The sequence below is a fragment of the Rattus norvegicus genome, chromosome 15 (genome assembly GCF_021556685.1).
Source record: "Rattus norvegicus strain SHRSP/BbbUtx chromosome 15, alternate assembly SHRSP_T2T, whole genome shotgun sequence".
Classification (NCBI taxonomy): Eukaryota; Metazoa; Chordata; class Mammalia; order Rodentia; family Muridae; genus Rattus; species Rattus norvegicus.
Genome location: NC_141548.1, coordinates 21,386,948 through 21,394,976, shown reverse-complemented (window position 1 = coordinate 21,394,976; position 8,029 = coordinate 21,386,948). Strand labels below are relative to the sequence as shown.

The window sequence follows — 8,029 nt, the reverse complement described above, 5'->3', positions numbered from 1 at the left end:
GGCCTCTATTTGACATGCTCTGGCTGTGCCTCTCAGGAGACAGCTACATCTGACTCCTGTCAGCATGTACTTCTTAGCTTTATCAATCTTATCTAGTTTTGGTGGTCATATATATGGGCTGTATACCAATGTGAGGCAGTCTCTGCTCCAAACTTTGCTTCCATACCCCCTCCTATGAATGCTTTTGTTCCCCCATTTAAGAAAGAGTGAAGCATGTGCACTTTGGTTGTTCTTCTTGAGATTCATGTTGTCTGTGGATTGTAGCTTGTATAATTTAAGCTTTTGGGCTAATACCCACTTATCAGTGAGTGAATACCATGTTTGTTTTCCTGGGATTGGGTTACCTCACTCAGGATGATATTTTCTAGTTCAATCCATTTGCCTATGAGTTTCATGAAGTCATCGTTTTTGATAGCTGAGTAGTAGTCCATTGTGTAGATGTACCACATTTCCCTTATCTATTCCTCTGTTGAAGGGCATCTGGGTTCTTTCCAGCTTCTGGCTATTATAAATAAGGCTGCTGTGAACATAGTGGAGCACGTGTCCTTCTTGCATGTTGGAGCATCTTTTGGGAATATGCCCAGGAGTGATATAGCTGGGTCCTCAGGTACTGCAATGTCCAATTTTCTGAGGAACCTCCAAACTGATTTTCAGAATGCTTGTACCAGTTTGGAATCCCACCAACAATGGAGGGGTGGTCCTCTTTCTCCACATCCTCACCAGCATCTGTTGCCATCTGAGTTTTTGGTCTTAGCCATTCTGACTGGTGTGAGGTGGAACTCAGGGTTGTTTTGATTTGCATTTCCCTGATGACTAAAGATGTTGAGCATTTCTTTAGGTGCTTCTCAGGAATTCGATATTCCTCAGCTGGGAATTCTTTGTTTAGCTTTGTACCCCATTTTTAATAGGGTACTTTGGCTCTCTGCAGTCTAACTAGTTGAGTTCTTTATAGATTTTGGATATGAGCCCTGTATCAAATAAATTGGTAAAGAATCTTTTCCTAATGTGTTGGTTGCCATTTTGTCCTAATCACAGTGTCCTTTACCTTACAGAAACTCTGCAGTTTTATGAGATCCCGTTTGTTGATTCTTGATCATAGAGCATAATCCATTGGTGTTTCGTTCAGGAAATTGTACCCATTGCCCATGTGATCGAAATTCTTCTTCACGGTTTCTTCTAAATAGTAAGCAGAACTTACACTATGACTTCTGCAGTTGATGGTTTCTGCACAAAACATTGTGTTTTTTCCTATATAGAGATGGCCTCAGTCTGAGATATGTAAAGTTACCTGAAAAGGGGAATAAGATGAGGAACACTCTCCTGGGTACTGGCACAGAGAGGGCCACACAGGCTTGCTCAGTTCATTGTATTTTCTCTAGCATCTATGTTACATTAATTTGAGCAATAACAAATTATACTGCACTCTCTGAAATGTAGTAGTGATGATATGGTAAAATAATGATGTAGGGAGTAACCCTAACATCGCTCATCAAACCCTGTTGTTCTCTGGGAAGAAGTTTGTGGAGTCTGCCAAGGAGCCAAGGTGGGTGCCTGGGAGGAGAGATAAACCTCTATGAGTGTCCTGGTGGGGAGTGGGAGCTCCAGTTGATGTCTCCCTAAACTCCCCTGGGCTGGTCTTCCTCTGCTGGTTCACACCCCTCACCCCCTCACTGGTAAAGCTGCTCTGGCCCTCCCCTCCCCCTCCATCTCTCATGCTGCATGGGCTGAGCTCCCAGTGTTGGCCTCCTTTTCATCCTGCTGATGCTGGCTGCAGTCCTGTGTCCTGCGTTCCCCATTGGTACACTCTCTCCTGCCTGCTACAGGAGACAAAACATTTTGTTAAAGGCTCAGAAAATTTCTCTTCTTTTTAGTATTGTTTTCATTAGTGTGTGTGTGTGTGTGTGTGTGTGTGTGTGTGTGTGTGTGTGTGTGTGTGTGCGCACACAGGTGCACTTGTGTGCAGGAGAGAGGACAACCTTGAGTGTCACGTTAGGGATGCCATCTACATGGTCTCCTGCTGGCTTAGAATTTACTTGCCACATAGTCTAGACTGCTGGCCAGAAAGTCCTAGGGAACTCACTGCCTCTCTTGGTTTTGTCTTTTTGTTTTTGATTTTGTTTTTTGTTGTTTTCAACATGAGTTCTGCGAATCCACCTCCGGTCCTAATGCTAGCAAAGCACATTCTTTACTGGTTGACCCATCCTCAGTCCTATAGATTAGGTATGTATGTATGTATGTATGTATTTATTTATGTATTTTTGAGGCAGGGTCTCAACGGGTAGCCCTAGCTTTCTTGGAACCTGCAGTGTAGACTGGGCTATCCTCAGACCCACAGAGATCCATCTGCTCATGTCTCCTGAGTGCCGGGATTTAAGTTGCGTACCACCTGGCATGTCCACTTACAAGCCGTTTTTCTTTTTTTATCATATCCAGATTATTTTCAAATTATATCTGCGCATATAAGTTCTAGCCTTTTATCCTTTGCTTAACTCTGTTTTCATAACTCAGAGCCAGCAGTGAGCCTGCAATGCAGCAGATGTGTGAGCCTCCTTTCTCTGAGGTGACTTGTGGGCCAGCCGGATGCTGCAGGGTTCATTAGCTTGGACAGGGATTGCATGACTACGGTGAGTGGTTACACACACTTTGCACTAACATTTCTTTCATGATCCTATGGATGGAAATGTTTGGAGACATATAGAAGTTCTATGATTGGAACCAAATCATCTGTCTGTAAAGCCTCAAAAATGTTTTGTACACTCTCCCTCCAGATTAGAGACTTAGAGGCCTCCTATGGACAGGGCTACTTTGTTGGGAGGGTTAAAAGGACGACAGTTTATGTTATGGAACTGGTTACATAGTTTAACTGAACTTGACTTAACTTTGTACATGGTATCTGTGTATAATTTCACATTTTTTCTAGATTTCCCAGTTCTGGTGAGTCATGATTTTTTAGTTTCCTCATTTTCTGTTGGTATTTTTCCCCTTTCATTACAGATTGTGTTACTTTGGATACAATCGCTGTGACTTTGAATTAGTTTGTCTAAAGGTTTCTCTATCTTACTGAGGTTTTCAAAGAACCGGTTCTTGGTTTTCTTGATTCTTTGTATCTTTCTCTGTGTTTCTATTTCTTTTTCTTAATCTTTAGTACTGCACAACATTTTCTTTTAAAATACAGTCTCTTCTGAGGCAGACAGACCATAACTACAGAGCATCATCAGACAGGAGATAAACAGGATGTACAAGATACAGCAAAATGAGGTAGAAATGTGTCACAACTGAGAGAGGATCCCAAACCAATGTTAGCAGAGGGGATGGAGGGCCAGTGAGCCCTCCCCTGTGCTCTATCCCTGGATTCTTTGCTATGACCCCAACATTGCTAGGGCTCAACCTGCCCTGCCATTCTGCCCTGCCATCCTGCCCCATGCTCGTGGGGTAGGTGCTGCCGCTGGGGACTATCTTCTTGTGAAAAGCTTCCAAACCTGGAAACAGAAAGAGCCCAGCAAAGCAAGTGTGGGGACCTTAGGTACTGGTCCATTATCTCTTACCTAGCCCCTTGTGATGCTGCTGCCTGAAAGGACAGCTGGGTTCCCAACCTCACTTCCCTGCCCTGGTATCCCCACCCCCACCCCAAGATCTTAGAGATTCCCCTACTCTGTGCCCCATGGAGGGTCATCTGCAGCATCACTCGAGGCTACTTTGAGGTATCCAGTCCTGCACTTGGTTGGCTGGCTCCAAGGAGCGGCTTGCAGAGAACAAACATGAAGGGGACACAGCAACTCCCCTGTTCACCCTCCTCTGCTCACATCTGCCCTCAGCACTCCGCCCCTGCCATGTCTCTCATGGCAGCCTGAGCATCCAGAAAATGACGGGTAGGAGCTGTAGGGGCAAAGCAGGGAGGTTAAGGTGGGACAAAGATGGGGGGAGGGGGTCCTTTCTTGCACCAAAGATTGTGAAATGGCCTGAGGGGCCAAGGAGGTGAAGCCTTGTCAAGAGAAGGAGCAGGAGGGATGTGGTTTGCAGAGAAGGGCTCTGGACCAGAATCATAGGAAAACACCCAGTTCCCTCCAGGCCCTCCAGGTCTAGCCAGACCCAGCACTCCACAGGGACAAGTAGACATCCCCACATAGAGACACAGAAACCTTTCCAGGGCACTGCTCTGCCTTGTCACAGGTGGCCTGGGTCCTAGTAATCAATAGTTTGCCCAGCCAGACTTGTGGCCAGATCACATTCATGCCTGAGGAAATCCTCTTAGCTTTTTATTGAGCATCTCTGACAGAACCTACTTTCAGTCACATAGCCTGAGAACCTTCTGCCTGGGTCATCTCTAAGGCAGGAAATGGACAAGAGTACCCCAACTCTCTGGAAGGTTTGCAGACCACTGGAAGCTGAGGACTGGGGCCCAAGGTGGAGAATGGCAAGAAAGCAGCAAGCCCCTTCCTCTGGGGCCTCTGACCCATCCTCACCTCTTGCTTGCAAGCTAGTCCTGGGGAGGAAGCTCTTAGATACATTGTTTCTATCACTGGAACAGCAGTATGGGGCTCATGTCTGGTCTTCCTCATTAGCCCAAACCTCTCTGGTCTGGGAGAATCTACTCCCCAGGGACGGGGCTTGGGGTAATAGGAGAGCAGCCAAACTCAAACACTCTTTCTGAGGTCAGTTTCTTCCTGAATTGTCAAAATAAAACAAAACACATCAAATACAAAATACATATTACAAAAATAAGAGACCTAAATTATTAAGCAACCTGCATTTCTGGGACTTCCCCTCAAAAAAAAAATGAACAAACCAAAGAGCAAAACAAAAGCCTTCTTTGGGTAGTTTTTATCCTTGTCCCACCCCTAAGACCCCAAGATATCAGGTGGGTAGGGTACAGAGGAGGCCTGGGGTACCTGGTCCACCTTTCTCAGCCTCCAGGCAAAAAGAACTTCTGCCAAGAGTCTCTGCAGTGTTAATCAGAACATGAGGGAGGGTGGGTTAAAGCACAGCGTCAGGGAGACACAGGGTGAGGCAGAGACAGAAGCAGAGGGTGATAGATGGGGGTGGGAAGGAGGAGCTGAAAAGGAAGGGGTAAGTGACAAAACCCTGAGGAGGAAACTAGGCCAGTACTGAGAAAGTAGAATGGGAAAGTAGGGTGTGGTCCAGAGGACAAGAGACAGAGGTTAAGGAGAGAGAGCAGGAGTTCCTTAGGCCCCGATGCCAACTCATGTCAGGTGTGTCTGGTCTGCCCAGCAGAGATGGCGAACCTCCTGTCCACAATAAATAGGAAAAACTTGAGTCCACCAGCGCTTATGGCATCAATCTGCAGGCAATTTCCTTCCCATTTAAAAAAAATCCACCAGGAGAGCCTTTCTTCTCCCACCCCACATTCATCACTCCTTTGGCCAAAGACATCTCCACCTCAGTCCCCCCACGCCCCAGGCAGAGTTGACTTCCTCTGCCACCCTCAGTGTCAGGACCCATACAGTTTGTCCCACTCAAATAATGAATACAGCTCCTTGGGAGGAGCCCGAGGGCCCACCTTGGCTAGAGCAGCCTCCATGTCTTTGTAGGAGAGGGACCTGTGCACTCTGGAGAGGCTGGCCTGGGCTGCTGCCTGCTGACACAACTGCCCCAGCTCACCCCAAAGAAGCCCTGGGTGCCCTGCACTAGGAGGCCAGCTCCAGCTCCCTCAGAGCACAGCAAAGGCTGCCTGCAGGAGGTGCACACCCTTGACAGGGCAGGAGGCCACCAGGCCTTTTCCCATATGCTCAGCAGTGTGTTACCAAGCTGGGTGGCAAGGCAGTGCCCCAGCTGCGCCTTGCATCAGCCGCGGGGCCTGAAGAACAGCGCCATCCGCGGAGGGTGCCCTGACCAGCCATGTCTAACCAATGCACCAGGCGCCCACAGTCCACCATCCTGCCACTCTCCAGCTCCAGCGCCCTGGGTCCACTCCTTTGGCGGGCTCCCCTGATGGCTCCTGGGAGCCTCTGTGCATGGCAGGAACATGCTCTGCAAACTTGTCACAGGGCTCCAGCTGCGGGTTGTAGGCAGGGGAGCCGGGGACCTTGAGAGCACCGCTGCTGCCATCCTCTGTCGCCCCGGGTGGCTTAGCTTTCTCCCAACACTGGACATCTTCTGAGGTGGGCTACTACCCTTACTTGCGGTAGCGGGTCTCCGTGCCCTCGTCCACCCCCTTGTGCTTCAGCAAAACTCCATGGGCTGGAAGCCGTAGGGCGTGGACTGGGGTGGCATGGGCACAGGCAGGGGCGTGGGCCTTGCCCAGAGGGTAAGTAGGGTGTGAGCAGCAAGGCAGGTGGTGCGAGTGCGCATCTTAGCTGGGCTAAGCAGCATAGCCGGCCACCAGGTAGTTAGTTGTAGGGTGGCGCTGAGGGCCCATAGCTGGTTGGCGCCACTGGAGGTAGGAGTGCAGCCCTGAGCCCTGTGCTTGTCTGAGCACCTTACCAGGACGCCAGGTTCCCGCTTCTGTGGCCTCCGGGTATGATTATGATAACCTGCCCAAGACATCCGTTGTCATAGCATTTTATAATGAAGCCTGGTCCACACTCCTTCAGACAGTTTACAGTGTTCTCGAGACTTCCCCTGATATCCTGCTGGAGGAGGTCATTCTGGTAGATGACTACAGCGACAGAGATCACCTGAAGGAGCCCCTGGTCAAGAGCTTCACAGCTGCCCTAGGTGCACCTGATCCCTGCTAGCAAGAGAGGACCTAGTGCAAGCCGGTACTGGGAGCCTTTGCGGCCAGGGGCGAAGTGCTGAGGTTTCTGGACTGTCACTGTGACTGTCATGAGGGGTGGCTGGAGTCCCTGCTGCAGAGGATCCACGAGAAGGAGTCGGCCGTGGTGTGCCCGGTTATCGATGTCATTGACTGGAACACCTCTGAGTACCTGGGCAACTCCGGAGAGCCCCAGATTGGTGGTTTTGACTGGCGCCTAGTATTCACGTGGCAGGTGGTCCCTTGGCGGGAGCGGAAGTTGATGCGGACTCCTATTGACATTATCAGGTCTCCAACTATGGCTGGGGGACTGTTTGTTGTGAGTAAGAGATATTTTGAATACCTGGGGTCTTATGATACCGGAATGGAAGTCTGGGGAGGAGAAAACCTTGAATTCTCCTTTAGGATCTGGCAGTGTGGTGACTCTGGAAACACACCCTTACTCCCACGTGGGCCACGTCTTCCCTAAGCAAGCTCCCTATTCACGCAGCAAGGCTCTAGCCAACAGTGTCCGAGCTGCAGAAGTGTGGACGGATGAACTTAAAGAACTCTACCACCCCCGAAATCCCCAGCCCGCCTGGAACCCTCTGGGGAGCTGACAGAGAGAAAGAAGCTTCAGCCCAAGCTCCAGTGTGAAGACTTAAAGCGGTTCCTGGCTACACTGTACCCAGAACTGCATGTGCCAGAGGACAGGCCTGGTTTCTTCGGGAAGCTTGAGAACAGAGGACTACGGGGGTACTGCCTGGACTATAATCCTCCCAGTGAAAACAATGTGGAAGGCCACCAGGTCCTTTTGTACCTCTGCCACGGGATGGGTCAGAACCAGTTTTTCGAGTGTACATCCCGGCAAGAAATACGGTATAACACCCGCCAGCCCCAGGTCTGCATAGCAGTGGAGGAAGGGAAGGATCCTTATCCCGGATCTCTGGAAAGATACCGTTCCAGAGAATCAAGAGTTCATCCTACAGGAGGACGGCACGTTAGTCTACAAGCAGAGCGGGAAATGTGTGGAGGCCACAGAGGAGGAGTTCAACTCTGCCTTTGCTCCGAACTTGCGAGACTGTAGCAACTCAGACAGCCAGAGGTGGTCCTTCAACGAGCGCATGTCATAGTGCACGGCCTTGTCAGGGAAGGAGCCCACCGCAGCTGTGGGCTGTGTGCCCAGTGAGAGGGACAAAGTACGTGGTTGTCATCTGTGAATGTGTTGGACTCCACAACAATGTGAATTATATTTGTACAGATTTGGAAAACTTTAAAAATGTCTTCCAGTATCCCGTTTTCTAAGGGCCGTCCTAAGATGCTGCCTTTGGTATTTGG

General features: G+C 49.5%; 1 pseudogene; it reads left to right on the top strand.

Moving 5' to 3' along the window:
* The first annotated feature begins 3,862 nt into the window (after positions 1–3,862).
* On the top strand, positions 3,863–7,824 carry LOC148000879 (polypeptide N-acetylgalactosaminyltransferase 12 pseudogene; annotated as a pseudogene).
* Positions 7,825–8,029: the final 205 nt, after the last annotated feature.